Source organism: Canis lupus, chromosome 14 (genome assembly GCF_048164855.1).
Source record: "Canis lupus baileyi chromosome 14, mCanLup2.hap1, whole genome shotgun sequence".
NCBI classification, from domain to species: domain Eukaryota; kingdom Metazoa; phylum Chordata; class Mammalia; order Carnivora; family Canidae; genus Canis; species Canis lupus.
In genome coordinates, this window is record NC_132851.1 from 26,248,274 (window position 1) to 26,266,913 (window position 18,640).

At 37.8% G+C, this 18,640-nt stretch overlaps 1 long non-coding RNA gene across 2 annotated transcripts in view; it reads left to right on the forward strand.

Annotated features, from left to right (window-relative positions):
* LOC140603401 (uncharacterized) overlaps positions 1–18,640 on the forward strand; it is a 79,322-nt gene that overhangs the window by 33,107 nt on the left and 27,575 nt on the right. The gene's annotated exons all lie outside the window — the stretch shown is intronic.

Consider the following 18,640-nt stretch of genomic DNA (forward strand, 5'->3'; position numbering starts at 1 on the left):
ATACAGCCCCTCTGAAAGGGTACAAGGGATTGGCAGCAAGATGAAGTTTCTTTGCCATTCTGATGGTTGTAAAATCATCTTTTAAAAATATTTAAATTCAATTTAATTACCATATACTGCATTATTAGTTTCAGAGATTGTTTAGAGGTTCACCAGTTTCATACAACATCCAGGCCTCATTACTTCATGTACCCTCTTTAATGCCCATCACTGAGTTACCCCATGCACCCACCCACCTCCCCTCCAGCAATCCTGTTGGTTTCCTAGAGTTCAGCATCTCTTATGGTTTGCCTCCTTCTCTGTTTTTGTCTTATTTTATTTTTCCTTCCTTTCCCCTACTTTCATCTGTTTTGTTTCTTAAATTCCGCATATAAGTGAAATCATGAAGTATTTGTCTTTCTCGCACTTACTTATTTTGCTTAGCGTAAAACCCTCTAGTTCCATCCATGTCATTGCAAATGGCAAGATTTCATTCTTTTTGTTGGCTGAGTAATATTCCATTGTGTATATACAGCACATCTTCTTTATCCATTCATTTGTTCAAGGGAATCAGGGCCCTTTGCATTTTAGCTATTATAGACATTGCTGCTATAAACATTGAGATGCATGTGCTCCCTATGAATAACTGTGTTTGTATCCTTTGGATAAATTCCTAGTAGTGCAATTGCTGGGTCATAGGATATCTCTATTTTTAACTTTTGAGGAACCTTCATACTGTTTTCAGAGTAGCTGCACCAATTTGCATTTCCACCAATAGTTTAAGAGGGTTCCCCTTTCTCTGCACCTTTGCGAACATCTATTATTTCCTGAATTGTTCATTTTAGCCATTCTGACCAGTGTGAGGTGGTATCTCAGTGTGGTTTTGATTTATATTTTCCTGATGCCAATTGATGTTGAGCATTTTTTCCAATGGGTCTGTTGGCCATGTGTATGTCTTCTTTGGAGAAATGTCTGTTCATGTCTTAACCCCATTTCTTGAGTGGATTTTTTGGAGGTGTTGAGTTGGATATGTTCTTTATAGATTTTGGATACTACCCATTTATCTGATAAGACATTTGCAAGTATCTTCTCCCATTCTGTAAGCTGCCTTTTACTTTTGTTGACTGTTTCCTTTGCTGTGTAGAAGCTTTTAATCTTGATGAAGTCCATTTTTGCTTTTGTTTCTCTTGCCTTTGGAGATGTGTGTAGCAAGAAGTTGCTATGGCCAAGGTCAAAGAGGCTGCTCCCTGTGTTCTTCTCTAGGATTTTGATGGATTCCTCTCTCACATGTAGTTTTTTTTAAAATCCATTTTGAGTTTACTTTTGTGTGTGTAAGAAAATAGTCTAGTTTCATTCTTCTGCATGTGGCTGTCCAATTTTCCCAACACACCATTTGTTTAAGAGACTGTCCTTTTTCCATTGGATATTCTTTCCTGCTTTATTGAAGATTAATTGACCATAGAGTTGAAGGTCCATTTCTGGGTTCTGTATTCTGTCCCATTGATCTATGTGTCTGTTTTTGTGCCAGTTCCATACTGTCTTGATGATTAAAGCTGAAGGCGTCACAATCCCAGACTTCAAGCTGTGTTACAAAGCTGTAAAATCATCTTAAGAATTATGTGAGAGTCTGGCTGAAGATGAGAGGGAGAGGAGGAGGAGATCTAGATGGGTACAAGGGTACAAGACAGAGACATCTGGCTGTAGAGTTCTAACCACAGGGACAACATTAACCTGTACTCAGGATTAACCATGTGATAGGTACTGCACTAAAACTTTTAAAAACATTATTTCATATAATTCTTATAACTACCCTATAAATAGGCATTATAATCTTTGTTTAAGTTTCAGGAAGGATCAAGGAGCAAAGTGTAGCTCTGCCTGATTTCAAAGCTTGCATGGTCATTTTTACAAGAGCCCATACCTTCTAAATATGTGGGCTGGAGTTTGTTAGTTTCTGCTCTCTGGAGTGAGAAATGAACGGTATCAAGGCATAGGAAATTATTAAATGGAATATAGATATAAGGCACCACAAGGAATTTAACTTAAATTGAAAAACAACTTACGTATCTAGCAGGATCTAGAGACTAAGTGTACTCCCATTTTGTTTTGTCTGATGTCAACTCAGCCAAGTCATTCAGATTACTTAGTTATTAAGGGCCACTTCCATGGTGAATGTTCTCAAGGGTATTAACCTGCAATTAAAATATGGATTGCCCCATGTTATTGCTCTGGCAGAGGCTCCATCTTCATGTCTTTTCTCCAGATCCTCTGGGCACTGATCTTCTAGTCTTTCTCCTTCAGACCCTTGACCAACCAGCTCTGCCATCTGCTTGACCACATGTCCATATATTTCCCTATCTTGGCCAGCTCTCTTCCAACACAAAGTGGATAACCAGGCACTAACCAAAGCTCTGCTCACTGGGAAAAAACCTACTTTTTTTCAGAGACACCTTCATTGTGTCTTCAGTTCAGCAGCTGTCTGTGTTCAGCTTCAAATCTTATACCAGGCCTACCCATCACTGAAGCATGCTTAGTCTTTTCCCTCCTCTATCAGTTGGTCATATGTGCATAATGGTGGGTGACATGAGGAAATAGGTCACCTCCTCAGAGAGCCTACTTATACCTCATGAACATTTAATTCTTGCATGTCTTTCTCAAACTGTGACCTCTGTGAGAGTAGGGACCATAACTCTGAAAACCTCACCCCCAGAAGAGATCCTGACACAAAGTAGGTTATTGATAAGTGCTTACTGAAATGAACTTCATGATTTGTAAGTGACAATGACAGAAAGGAAGCCATATGTACACACTGATTTCAGGGCCCCTTCCACACATCTTCCAGAGTAATCCTACATGAAATTCCTAGTGAAAGGTGTGGACACAGGGCAAAAGAAGTATGAATGTGTTGGAGATAACATTTCTCTGTGAGGCCCGGGGGATCACCTTAGTTGATCTAGTGACCTAGTTTTAATTCTTAAAGTCCTAGTTCCCTTAATAGTAGCTCAGTAACCCCACAGAAAATAAACCACAACTTCTGCCTTTTAAAAAAAATTATCTTTGGAACCCAATCCCTGAGAAGCTTCAAAGTCAAAAAGAGCCAACTTCTTTTCCTTTCTTCTCTTCCCTTTTATTTCTCCCTTCATGAAGTATATCTGAGAACATAAAGACTGAACAAATTATTACATAATTTAATTAATTTAATTAAATGTTCTTAATTTCTATAATAGAAAGAGATTGAGTCTTTGATAATGTATAATGAGAGGTAATAGAATCAAGGGAATCTTCCTCAAGGATGTGGTATTTAGGCTGAGACCTAAAAGTTAAGAAGGTGGATGCATTTCCCAGGTGAAATGCAGCTATACCCTGGGTGAGAAAGTGTGGTATCCTCAAGAAAGTGCCCAGGATAGCTGGAGTCTAGAGATGGAGGGGGAAATGTGCTCAGTGAAGGTGTAGAGATATGCTGTGTCAGACCATAGGAGGCCATTGGACACTGTAGGAATTAAGAGTGTTGGAAATTCATGAAAACATTTTAAGGAAGAAACTACATTTTTAAAATAGATTTATATTGTTGTTTGTATCATTATGACTACAGTGTGAATATACTGGAGAGAGTTTAGGGAGACTGTAGGGGACAAGTTAGGAGGCTATTGGCAAAAGGACCAAGTGGCTTGAATTAAGTTGTGGGCATAAGAAGTGAAGAGATTCAAGAGAAACATTCAACCTAAGGATTAGTTAAAGCTAAGGCACAGGGAGAGGGAGGTATAAGTTTTAACTCCCGATTTTCTGAGTTCGGCAATGGATTAGATGATGGTGCCAGTTACTGAGCTCAGGATATTGGAGAAAGGCATGGATAGAAGGATTGAAACAAGAAACTGTATGTCTTGGGCAGCCCGGGTGCCTCAGTGGTTTAGTGCCACCTTCGGCCCAGGGCATGATCCTTGGGACCTGGGATGGAGTCCCATGTTGGGCTCCCTGCATGGAGCCTGCTTCTCCCTCTGCCTATGTCTCTGCCTCTCTCTCTCCTGTGTTTCTCATGAATAAATAAATAAAAAAGAAACTGTATGTCTTGCTCTATGAAAGATATTTTTCTTAATGAGAAATTTTTATAGATTATTTATTTGAGAGAGAGAGCAAGCACAAGTGGAGGGAGAGGTAGATGGAGAAGGAGAGAGAGAATCTCAAGTAGACTCCCCTTTGAGCTTGGAGTCTGATGCTGGGCTCTATCTCACAACCCTGAGATCATGACCTGAGCCAAAATCAGGAGTCATACACTTAACCAACTGAGCCACCCAGGTGCCCCTCTTAATAGAATTTTTATACATTCACTTGTATTTTTTCATTTGCTATTATTTTAAAATAAAGATTCTGGATCATTAAGAATGTAAAAACACTTTTAAGATTTCACATTTCAGGGATCCCTGGGTGGCGCAGTGGTTTGGCGCCTGTCTTTGGCCCAGGGCGCGATCCTGGAGACCCGGGATCGAATCTCACGTCGGGCTCCCGGTGCATGGAGCCTGCTTCTCCCTCTGCCTGTGTCTCTGCCTCTCTCTCTCTCTCTCTCTCTCTCTGTGTGTGTGTGACTAGCATAAATAAATAAAAATTAAAGAAAAAAGATTTCACATTTCATGGAAAACTATAACATTTTGTTGTAACAGTGGTTAGAAACCATTATCTATAACATCACAGAAGTTTCTGAGAAAAATGTTTGCATTCCTGGAGGTTCCATCCTTGACCTTCTGTTCTGCATGTCTGCCTGGCTAATCTTCTCTCCCTCCATGTTTTCCATGATCATTTATATTTCAACAATTCTCCAATGTTTATCTCTAGCTTGGACTTCTCTTTTCAGATATAGATTCTTATATCAACTGCCTGCTTGACATTCTCTCCTGGATACTCAGAGAATCTTGACCTCAAATGCATCTATGCATGAACAAATTGTCCCACCTTATCTGCTCTTCTGCATTTTGTAACCTGTTGAAAATCTTTGCCATCTACCCAGTCACCCAAATTGACCTTGGAGAAGGATTCAACTCCCCCCATTCTATTTCACCACCTACATCCAATCAGCCACCAAATTCTGTGGATTAAATTTTCCAAATATCTTTTGTCCCATTGCCTTCCTTTCATTCTCATTATGATCATTTTGACTCCAAGCTTCATCATTTGTTACTCTGATGACTATAAGAGTTCCTACTTTCCCACTGGAGATCATTTCATTGTCTCTCCAATCCATTCTCTGTGCCACCACATGCCATAATGATCTTTCTTTTTTTTTTTAAGATTTTATTTATTTATTCATGAGAGGCACAGAGAGAGAGAGAGGGAGAAAGACCTCTGCACAGGCAGAGGGAGAAGCAGGCTCCATGCAGGGAGCCTGACGGGGGACTCAATCCCGGGTCTCCAGGATCAGGCCCTGGGCTGAAAGCAACGCTAAATTGCTGGGCCACCAGAGCTGCCCCATAATGATCTTTCTAAGATGTGCACTGGGTCAGTATTACCCGCCCCCCCCCCCATTTTCCCATGGCCTACTGAATAAAACCCAAATTCCATATTGAGGGAGGCATGCCCTTCCCTGATTCATTTTGGTTCATTCTTATCCATCTTTTTATCCAAGGTGGAACCCTATGGAACTGCTGAAGCTGTCCTGATGAAGCTGTATTCTCTATCATATCTCAGTGAATTCCCATGTTTCCCCATATCAGATGGTACTTCCCTCTTTACCTCTGTATTAGTTTCCTAGGGCTGCTGTGACTACAGCAGTTTAACACAAACTAGGTAGTTTAAAACAACAGAAATTTCAATGGGAAGGGCACTTGATGGGATGAGCATTGGGTGTTATACTATATGTTGGCAAATTGAATTTAAATAAAACAAATGTAAATAAATAAAACAACAGAAATTTATTCTCTTACAGTTGTGGCTAAAGTGTTGGCAGAGTGATATTTCTTCTGAAAGCTCTGGGGGAGAATCCTTCTTGCTGCTTCCAGGTATTAAATGGCTCTGGGAGTTCCTTGGCTTATGGCTGCTTAAGTCCAGTCTCTTCATCTGTCTTCACATGACCTTCTCCTTTGTGCCTATATCTTCTCCTCTTCAGTATCTTATAGGATACTCGTCATTGGATTTAGGAGCACTTAGGTAATCCAGGATGATCTTACCTCAAGATCCTTAATTATATCTGCAAAGGCCATTTTTCCAAATTAGGTCATATTCACCAGTTTCAGGAGTGAGGATGTAGACAGATGTTCTTGCGGGTCATCATTCAACCCACTATAAATTCCCAACTATCTTTCAACACTCATTTAAGAGTCAGAGAACTACCATAGTATATGCTCAATTAATGTTGAATCAGTTTATCATTAGAGGGGATTGCAGGCCATTGACATTTAGAAACTATGCACTTAGGCAAGAGGAAGCAGTGAGTTAAATGGATGGCCATTTGAATACTCTCAATCTTCATTCCTCTTTGCATATATTGCTTAGATGCCCTCCTCTTTGCCTTAGGGAAGAGAAATTCTTGCTTTCACTTCTTGTGGACTAAATATTTTATAAGCTCTGGGCACTTCTGTTCTAATCCCTGGACAGCCCTTAAAAATAACTGGTAGGGGGCATCATTGACTTTTCTTTGGAAATATAATCTGGAAAGAAATTTTAGGATGAGTAGGAAATCAAGAAAGCTGAGCATTCACTATGGGAGTCCAGAGGTGAGGTAATGAAGAGCTGAGTCAGGGAGGAGGCAGAGAGCCAATATTTTCCACTGCTGATGTGGCTGCCACAGGCATTAATACCAGGAGGCAGTGCAGATGGAGGGATAGCCAGAGTCAGCCAACACAGGTTCCATCTCAGGTTTCTGAATGCCAACTGTGACCTTAATCAATTTAGTCATTCTTGAACCTATTGAGGCTCATCTGTACATAGTGATAGTCTTCATTTCATAGTGTTATAAATAAATCTTTAAATTACAGAGTATTTGTAAAGTACTTGCATAGTGCTTGAACATATACTTGACTTAATGAATATTAGTCCAGGAAACAATTTATACCTAACAGGTTTTCAAACTAAATCTAAATAAGATAAATTCCAGTGACATTTTTCTTTCTTTTTTAAGATTTTTATTTTTTTATTCATGGGAGACACAGAGAGAGAGAGAGGCAGAGACACAGGCAGAGGGAGAAGCAGGCTCCATGCAGGGAGCCTGATGCGGGACTGGATCCCAGGTCTCTAGGATCACGCCCTGGGCTGCAGGCGGTGCTAAACCGCTGAGCCAGCGGGTCTGCCTGACATATTTCTTTCTAATGTAAATGTTTATTGAGTTCTTACTATGTGCCAGGTGTGGCACTAGGTGTCAGAGCCTCAGCAGACAATAATCCAAAGTTCCTAGTCTCATGGAAGGAGACAACATTTTAGTGCAGGAGCTACAGATAATAATAATAATAATAATAATAATAATAATAATAATAATAAATAATAATAATAATAAAACATTATATATTTCATCATGTAAGGGCAAGCACTAGCAATGAAAATTAAGTAGCCTAAAGGTATAGATTGAAGGAGGAGATTTTTATTTATTTACTTATTTGATGCTTAAAAGAATCTTAAGTAAAATAGAAAATGACATTAATTTTAAAAATATGGAATTTCAGATAGCACAGAAACACAAGATCATAATAGTATAAAACCAAGGGAAGAAAAATGATGCATTGCAATAAGAAAAACATCAAAATGCTTCCTTGAAGGATCTGGCCAAACCCTTAAATAATTCGCAATTTTCAAAATTTCTATAATGATCATGTATGCATTTTCTTATTTAATTTCCGTTAAAATGTCTCCAAATGCTATTGTAGTGACACAGGTTTTCATTCACAGCATAAAACATCTCGAGCAGTAGAAAGTGAGTCTCTCTGTTAGTCCTCTTCCTATAGACAACCGCAGTTCTGGTGTGATCTCCCAGATACAGTCTACATATTCATTATCAGTATTTTATTTTGAAACCATCTCAAACTCACACCAAAGGTACAAGTACAGAGCACAGATTTTTTTCCCTAAGCCATTTGAGATTTGCCAACCTAATGCCCCATGATCCTGGATTTCTTTTTTTATTTTTATTTTTATTTATTTATGCTAGTCACACACAGAGAGAGAGAGAGGCAGAGACACAGGCAGAGGGAGAAGCAGGCTCCATGCACCGGGAGCCCGACGTGGGATTCAATCCCGGGTCTCCAGGATCGCGCCCTGGGCCAAAGGCAGGCGCCAAACCACTGCGCCACCCAGGGATCCTGATCCTGGATTTCTTAATGTGCATTTCCTATACATAGAAAAGTTGCAACCAGTGATACATTATTGCCATCTAATCCTCAAACCCCATTCAAATTTCACCAATTGTTCCAATATCTTTAAAACCAAAGGATCCATTCCAGAATTGCATGTTATATTTAGCTGTCACATCTGTGTTTTCCTTCAGTCTAGAATAATTTTTCAACCTCTTCTTGACTTGGATTATGTTGAAACTATCAAACATCACAGGTCAGAGACTTTGTGAAGTGCCCCTCATTTTTGATTGGTCTGATGTTTCCTCATGAGTAGATTCAAGTTATGCATTTTGGCAGGACTATTGCAGAAGTGATATGTTATTCTCATTGCATCTTGTCAGAGGCACACGACATTGATTTGTTCCACGACTGGTGGTATTAACGGTGATCATTACATTGAAGTGGTATTTGCCAAGATCCTCACTGTAAAGTGCTCTATTTGTTGTTAGTAATTATTTTGTGAGGAGGTTGTTTGAACTGTGTATCCCATTGTTTATCGAACTTTTATTCATTTATGTATTCTTTATGTTCTAAATTTATTTATTTATGTATATATGGCCTCATGGTTTCTTGTTTTATTTAGTGAGCTAAATCTGTTACTATCATCATGTATTTTGACATTCTAATCACATTCAATTTTGTCCATGGAAGCGCCTACAAGCTGGCTTCCTTTGGACATATCCCCATTATTCTCTGAGTTTTTCCATACTTTCTGTTACAAAATGTTTCAGGCTCATCTTGCACTTCATCTTTCCTCCTTTCCCCCTTCCTAAAGCAGCCATTTATCCAAGGATCCCTAGTTCATTTTAAGAGAGAATGATATTTAAAAAAACAAACTCTAAGCATGCTTATTGCTGTTGAGGTGTTGCTGCTTCCAGACCCACTCAGTAGACAGGTATCTCCAAATCTTCATGTGGTGAAAAATAGATTCAATTTCTGCTAAAATTGACAGCAGGGAAGGGTTTCCTCCAAGGACGCTAAGGATATTATTGTTGGGAGAAAAGGCATGCATGTTGGACAGCATCAACAGCAAATGTTTGTGAGAGCTGGGAAACGGATTGGAAACTGGGTCCATTTGATACAAAGGATGATGACCTTTCCATCACTTTGGGCAGCCCATAGTAACTGGATCCCCTAAGACGAGCTATCTACTATAGACTTGTACAGTCGTGTAGATACACCTGGTGATCATTTTTCTTTTTATAGTAAACACACCAAATCACCTAGACTAGGTTATGAAGCTGCACTCAGAAAATCCAGGTCAGCACTTTTGTAGGGCATGAAAGACTGAACTCATAAACTAGGTAGAAAAATAAGTTGTGTACATTTCTTTCTCAATAGCTAAGAATTATCCTCACAGCATCCAAAATCAGATGTTGGTATGTCATTCTTTGTCCTTCAGTGTTCTTAGGGACTTAAAAGTACATGCAGGATTAGAAGAAACAAACATGCAAATTTCTTACACTATACTGTAGTTTTAATTTATTCATTTACTCACTTATTCAACAACTATGTGTGGAGCACTTACTATGAGCCAGAAATAGACAATTCACAATTGTACAAATAAATTAAGATTAATAACATTATATAAAATTATATATATGAAAATTACTTGAGTATATACTTTTTATTAATTGTATAGTATTTAATACTTCATAATACTGATATAACAAATACATATCTACATACTTTCTTAAAAATAATTGTTGAGTTTTTTCTTAATTGTTGAGCTTTAAGCTACATTTATAGCTCACATATAAGTAGTATGTACACACACATTATTATTAAATGTGTTTTATTTCTACCCCCATCCTATAGACAAGGACGTTGAGATTCAGAGACTACAAGTGAATTTTCTAAGGTCAAGCTATTATGGGTGACTAAATTCAATCTGTTTTATTTTAAGGAAGTTATTAGTCAGCTTTTGCTCTAAGGCTTATAAAAGGTTTCACAATGAGCTAAATCCTAGGACTGTCTAATTCAAGATTGTGTGCCCGTTAATTGAGAAGTGGCCTTCAAATCTCCAGTTTGGCCTGTTGTATAATTCTCATTCTCTCTCCCATCCGCTTCTTTCTTTTCTTGCCTTCCTCTACTCCAGCAGCTTAGTTGATATTCAGAGTCCTCAGAAATTTGAAGGCAGATTTCGTTTTTGTTAATAAAGCAGTGTGGAGATTGAAATGGTTTAAGAGGTAACTGACATCTTGCACAGAAGTTGTAAGAAGACAGAGCATCTAGAAAGTGTCTGTAATAAAAAGGAAAAGCTCCATTTTGATTTTAAGGTCACTGTGTTTAAGGAGGACAGTGGTTGACAAAATATCCATTTCCTGTCATTAGCTCTTCTTTTCCAATGACATAATTCAGTGGTCAGCCTATTATCAGGCACAAGTTAAGTTCTCAGGAAAAAAGTGGTTGCACAAATACCATACCATAGTTCAGGAGTTGGCAAAGTTTTTCTGTAAAGGACAAAGCACAAAATATTTTAGTCTTTGTAGGCCATTCAGTTTCTTTCTCAAACACCCAGCTGTGCCACCATAACTCAAAAGCAACCATAAGAAATGTGAGGAAGTATATTATTTCTGTAGCAAAAATCGAAGAAGGCTGATGTGGCAGGAACAGGCTTGGAGGAAGTGGTCTTTGATAGGTAATGCATCTGGAGAAGTAGGCAAAGAACAGATTATAGGGGCTTTTAAAGGTTCTGATAAGAAACTTTGACTTTTTCCCCAAAGCAATGGAAAACTACCCAAGTATTTTAAGTGACATAATTGGGTTTGCATTTTATAATAGTAATCTAGCTTTCAGTATGGAGAGCAGATTGAAGCAGAACAAGAGTGGACCCTATGGGTCTTTAAAAGATAGAAGAGTAGCTTGGTCCAAGACAATCACAGTGAAGATGGAGAAAAGTAAGTAGATTCAAGACCAATGAATAAGTTAAATTGATTGGAAATGGTGACGGATTAATTATGGAGGATGAAGAATGCCTCAGGGGATTGTAGGTGCAGATTTCTGGTTCGTACAACTAAGGTTGGCATTTACTGGGAGAAGAGATGCTGAGGGAGATTGATTGGGTGATTTAAGGTGAGAGTGGCTCTTGAGTTCATATTTGAATATGTTAATCTGGGAAAATGGAATGTTTTGCTTTTGAGACTTTTGAGACACAAAATGAATAGCTTCATTAGCCAGGTAAATAGAAGTCTAGGATGCAGTGGTATGTTCCATGCTAAAAAAGAGAAATTTGGCAGACATTGGAATGTAGTTAGTTATGGAACCAATATGTAGAAAGATGGAATTTCTTAAAGAAATAATATAGAGTAAGAATATTTGTGCTTCTCAAAAGGGATTATGAGTACTCCAGAGGAATATCCTCTGTGTTCAGGAATTCTTGAGAAGGACGGGGATATTTCAATCATAGGAACAAACTGAATTCCTGGAGCACCAGTTTCATGTGAATCTTTGGAATGTAGAATGCCATGGAGTAGAACACAAAATTCACATAAATCATCAGACAAAAAAATACAATTATGTGTTTGAAGCTGTTGCCTTAGGCTAAAACCCCATGGTGTGAGAAATCATGAACAAAGTAGTTGGATCACAATTACAGCTGCTTTTTAAATAGTAGTCTCCTTTCTTTCCTTTCTGTGTGTATAGTCAATGATTTAAAACCAGGCGGAAAAAAAAAAAAAAAAAAAAAAAAAAAACAGGCGAGAAGAATGTCTCCCTTTTGTGCCACATACTTGGCGACTCCTAAAGTAGAGTTAGCACAACTTAGTAGATCAGACAAGGGGAGATTGGCTGAAACTCTACGTCCTAGAAAATGAAATTCCAATCCAAATTCTTTACATGTAACAGGACTTTAAATAAAAATTTAACCCAGGTTTTCCCAACCTCAAGGCACATTATTACATCTTTGTTTTTTTACTTATTTATTTTATTTTATTTTTTTATTTTTTACATCTTTGGAAACACTAAATAGCAAATAAAGAATTCATACTTAGTATTAATGATCTAGTTAATATGTATATACAGCTTTTCATCTGTGCCAAGTGCAGTTCTTAGTTTTTTACTTGTATTAATGCATTTGCCCCTGTAAGTGCTTATGAAATAAGTGCTCTGGTTATCCACATTTTCTAGCTGAGAAAGCTGAGACACAGAGAGTTTAAATAGTTGTCTGAAGTCACATTGATATATGTCAGATCCAGGATTTGAACCCAGAAAGTCTGTTTCCAAAGTGTGTTCTCTTAACCTTAACCAACAGTCTCCTTGGTCATTCCATGGGCTCAACATCCTCTGGGTGACTCAGAGGACGAATCACCTCTTCAAAATGAAAGGAGAAACAATCAACCAGCTAAGCATTATTGCTAGTCCCATTGCTCAATAATCGGCAAGGTACATAGCTATATCCTTTCTAGCTCTCTTCTAGTGTTCTCTTTAGTTATGATTCCACTGGGTCATGTCACCATGAAAAATCACAAAAAAACAAAAACCCGGTTTTGGATGTCAAAGGTAATTAAGGAATTGTCATAATAAACAGCTTGAGACTTCCAGTGATGGTGGGTAATTTTCAGGGCAGGGTATTGGAAAAAAAAATAGAACCCAATAGATACCACCTCTCTGTCTTATTAGAGCAAAGACTTTTATCAGAGAGACCAAAACCTAATCAACATGCATTTCCAAGATTCTGACATTCAGCTACTGTATCAGGTTAATGCTGTATAACATCATTGTTTCTGACACCTCCTGACACTTCAACTCTGAGGTAATGTGGTACATTAACAGGATGTCCATAGAAAACAGGAATTCACATTCGGCTGCCCATTCTCCCACTTCAGGTTCCTCTCCCATCAAATACAAACACCATCCTTCTTATACACAATTTTGATTCAAATCACATAAGACTATAATTCCCAAAGGCAACTACTATGAAGAGCAAGAACACAAAGCCACTTCATACATGATGGAGTAGTGAAAGTAGCAGAGGTGTACATCACAGGGATACTCACCTGGAGTCAGGTTACAGCAGGTTCAAGGTTTTTTTCTTTCTTTCTTTCTTTCTTTCTTTCTTTCTTTCTTTCTTTCTTTCTTTCTTTTCTTTTCTTTAAGTAAATGCTTCCACAGATCTAAATTAAAAGACAATAGGTAAAATGTGGCAAATCTAAAAATGATCCTATTCAATTGTGGTTTTCAATAATGACAAAGTCAATAAAGATAATGATATTCAAATTCAGATTGTAGTAACAATTGGTATATAGCAATGAGTAAATTTGCTGACTCTAGGGTTAGATTTGTCTAAGGTTTGGATCTAAATCTTAGAAACATTAACCCCTCTATACCTCCATTTCCCCACTTGAAAATAGAGATGCAGAGAAATGTAACACAAGTTGTGCAAAAAAGCTTCTAATAGTCAAATATTGCAGTAGGGTAGCAAATATACCCACATTGTGTGTGTGTTTGTGTGTGTATGTGTGTTCATGCATGCAGGTATTGGGGCTGGAAGGATTAGGGAGGCAAGATTGTGAAGTGTAGGTGAGGATGTTGTATTCAAGGCTAAAGAAATTATCCACTAGATTATAGCACATTGCCGTACCATGACAAATTCTAGTTGCGCCAACCTAGCTCAGTCTTTAGCACGACTGGCTGGAAGATAGTAGAATAGCCACAAGTCATTACACATCACCTTCAGCTACAAGCATCTTTGTCCTGTTACTGCAGTGAGCCACAGAAGTGGTAGTGTTTTCAACTGGTACTTGGACATAAAATTTGGGAAACATTGTTATAGGATCCACTGGAAAACATTGCAAAATAGTGTCACTTTCAGGGAAGCTTATGTGACATGATGTATCTAAAGTGTCTGGTTTATTGTAAGTGCTCAGATGAGGTATGTATTTAGCTATGTATGTGCTAATTGAGAGGATATATATTGAAAAATGTTTGCCATAGATTTAGTAATAAAGTTAAAATGAGATTACATTTTGTTAATCACAATAGATTAACAAATATAATAGATTATAAAATATTTTTCAGCCTTCTATATATCAGACACATTAATGATTTGATTATTATATTATAATATATATTATATATAATATAATATATATAATATAATAATAATATATTATATTATACATATAGATTTGAAGAATTCTCAATTAATTCTCAACTGCCCAGGAGTCCTAGACCTTCAATTTGGGACCCGTTGCCACAAAAAATGGGGGAACTAACCAAGATATCCTTAACAAATTCTTCCAGAACTCTGCCATTTCTTGTCCCTCTAATATAGGATTATGGAAGATGGGGAATTTAGAGACAAATCACTAACGGCAATTTTCCTTAAGAAAGTTTAATTCTAATAGAGTGATTAGGTATATGCATAAATAATTGTGATGCATAATAGAATGCAGTAGGTTCCACAAGACAGGTGCAGAAATAAATGCTATAAGAATATGAAGAGTAATGCTGTAAGAAGTAAGAGAAATCAGTTCATTTTGGAGGGATCTAGAAGGGTTTTATGGATCATGTGTCAGTAAGGGCTCTGTTGGTCATTAGCAACAGAGAATCTAAATGAAAAGGGACTTAAAGGAAAAAAAGGGGGGGGGAGATATTACTTTCCATATCTAGTAGCTCAAGCCAGAAGCCTAGAAGTTACCCTCAACCTGTTCTTTGTCTTGTGTAAAGATTGCTATATGTGTTCAAAAAAATCACATCTACTCTTCCTTCTAACCTACAACTAGACTAAGTTTCCCCAAATTTCTGGCAATTAAGGACTATAGAACTGGATCTTGGCCCGGAGACTATGATGTGCACTTCCCCTGTGATCCTTCACACTCCTGCCCTGTGCCCAAAACCATTTTGCCAGGGTTCATGAAATACACTTCTATTTGATGAGAAACTACTGAGATTGGGAGGTTTATAGACAGAGAAGTTATCTTACCATGACTAATATAACCCCCTCAAACTCATCACCAAAATAGTAGCAAATACTCTTCAATATACTCATAAATATACCATTCACCTGATTTCCATGTCTTCATCCCAGGCCAAGTCACCATCATATATTGTCAAGAGTATAACAAAGCTGCTTAACTAGTTTCTCATCACTGTTCTTGCTCCAGCCACATTTTCCACATACTTCTGATTTAGTGTTAGTTTAATGTTTAGTTTTATTTTACATAAAATAGTATAGAGTTATAAAATTATTCAGTACGATTCTCAATGATACCGTCATGTATGATACATGGCATTAAGCATTTGTTAAAACCCACACAACGGTCCAACACAAAGAGTGAACTCTAATGTCAACTGTGGACTTTAGTAATAATAATGCATTGATTGTTGTTTATTATTTGTCAAAACTGTATCTACAGTAAAGCAAGATGTGAATCGTGGGAGAAACCATGGGGCTGAGAGATCAAAGGATACATGGGATGTTCTGTATTCTGCGTAATTTTTGTGTGAACTTTAAACTGCCCTCAATATAAATTCTATTCACTTAAAAAATGGATTATATCCCTTCTTTGCATAACATCCTTCAGTACCTCTCACCACTCTAAGACTAGATCATGGTCTATGAAGAGCCCTGGTGGAGCCCGCACCCTGCTTCCAGGCTCTCTTTCCCACTACCTACTCTCCTTTCTATGCCTCTAACCTTGCATCACTTCTTCAGAAGTAGCAAATACTCTTCAACCAGTGCCTCACACCTGTTTTCTCTTCTTACTGGGTATTTTATCTCCCTCAAGTCACTTGACTTCAGTTTTCAGATTCAGTGACACCTTCTCCAGAGAGGGGTTTTCTCACTTGTTAATTAATCAAGTCACCCCCACAATCACATTATTTTCTCTCCTAGCTTCTACTCCTTCCCATCATAATATTTACAGTGGTCTACAAAATGAAGGCTAAGTCCTGCTCTATCCCTTTCCAAAACTTAACACCTACTGAGGGAGCTGGAATACAGCAGATGCACAAGGAAAAATTACAGTAAAAAAAAATTTTATATAGTGCTCAGCATGTGACACAGTTTTAAGCATCTCATCTATGTTAATTTATTAAATCCTCCTAGCAACTTTATAAAATGGATACATTATCATGCTCTATTTTACAGACCAGTGAACTGAAACCAGAGACATTAAGTCACTTGCCAGAGGCTTCACAGTTTGTCCAATGCCGGAACTGGGATTTGGTTCTAGTCACTGTGGCTAAAATGTGCAATGCTACCATTGTATGTGTATACATTGTATATATAAGTGGATTAATAAGTGAAAGAACCAGTGAACTTAAGTGTCTGACTCAATTCTACATTCCTTTTTAAAAAAGATTTTATTTATTTATTCATGAGAGACACGGAGAAAGGCAGAGACATAGGCAGAGGGAGAAGCAGGCTTCCTACAGGGAGCCCGATGTGGGACTCGATCCCAGGACCCCAGGATCACACCCAGAGCCAAAGGCAAGTGCTCAACCACTGAGCCACCCAGGTGCCCCTCAATCCTATATTCCTAACCTTTCATTATACTATCCTGTTTTCTGTTGCTCACTGGAATGTTCTTGACCATTTCTCCTTATGTTTTTTGTTGATGTGCATTGGTTTTCTTCTGAGTCCCTAACTGAAGTATTTCATTATCATTACTTCAGATGCCTCTCTTATCTTCCTTTCTATTGATCTTTTTCAAAGAGCAGGTGCTTTGAGGCCTTTTGGGTAAGTGTTAATAAAAATACTGCCTTTCTCTCAGCAAAGAGTCCTGGATGAGTGGTGGTCTGATTTTAGGAGTGGTCAATTGACTTTAGAAGTAGAGAAAGATAAGACAGTGTGCCCCATATTCAGCTATCATCTTCAGTGAGTTATTACTTTATTTAATCCAAGCTGGATTAAAAAGGGGGGAAACCTTCTGGAATACACTAGAACATTACCATATTTTGAGTCAGTGGAATGCATTTCTCATTTATCAGCTTGGGACTTACTGCTCATAATCTATACCTGAATATGTAGAAATGTAAAGAGAAAGGCAAATAGAACAAAAATAATCAAGAAGAAATAAAAGAGCTTGTATCTCACTACTGCAAAGGCTCATCTTTAAATATGGTTGTAGAAACACAGGCAATGGCATTTAAGGAGGTATCAACTGACGTGGAATAATATGATCCATGGCTTAACTAAGAACTTGGCCACGGGGAAGCCATCCACATACGTGGTTGCAGTATAGCTCTGATTTGAATTGTTCTGCTCTGGGGGCCTAAATGGTTTTAAAAAGAAGCTACAGTTGCTTTCCATCAGCTTACAGCATGGAGACAATTGCTTCTTTAAAAGATACATCTAAATAAAATGTCAAAATGACACATGCTTTTAAAGGAATGTTTGTAGAATGTTCAACACAGCTATACCTCTTTCTGGCACAACTCAATAGCCGTTCTCAATTTTCTCTGAAGGGAAATATGCAGTATGCAAAGAAACCACACTCTATTGAAATGACAAGTGCAGTTGCCAAATTGAAGCAATGTTTTCAGTTATGGTTTTAGCGTATTAATTTAGAGTTTTAGTGGTAGATTACTTTTCTGGTTAGTTCCTTAAACTCATATTAATGTTAGGATACAGACTACTGTTTACATTTCCTTTTGGGCATCCATACAAATGACCACAATGAGGATGGTGAGAGGAAGGTAAAAAGCAAGCAAAATGGGTTTAATATTTCTTAAAGGAAAATGGTCAAAGGAGAGTAAGCAACAGTTTTGTTACTAATTGATGACTTGTTTGAGCTTTGAATATTAGTGACAATTTCTCCAGCCCTCATTTTCACAATTTACAAATAATGAAAACTAACTTTATTGTTGCAGAGTTTGATGAAATAGCATGTATATAGATATACTAGCTTTGTAACCTTGAGAAAATTACCTTTTCATTTATTTGTTTTTTGACAAATATTTACTGAGTACTTGGCATGTGCCAAGACTGTACTTGGCATTGGGGATAGAGTGGTAAACAAAAAAAATGCTTTATGAGTTCTCCTATGACATTTACAGTCTACTAAGGGAGAAAAATTTTAAATATCTAATTCTGCTAACAAAGATGTAATTACATTCTGAGCTCAGGGCTTGGCAGGAGAAGGGTATGGTCCTCTAACGCATGACCAAGGGTAGTGAATAGTACTGGGAAGGCAGGGAACATTGGCCTGGGAAGCTTTCCTTGGGCTGAGATCTAAAGGAGATCGTAAAGTAAAAGAGGGAATGGAATCCAGACTGAAGAGACAGCAGGTAAAACATATTCTGGGGTCTGGAAGAATGGTGGCTATGGGAAACTGAAAGGAGGACAGGGTAGCTGAACACAAGCGTGAGTCGGAGCAAGTTTCCAGAGTAAATGGAGAGGAAAGCAC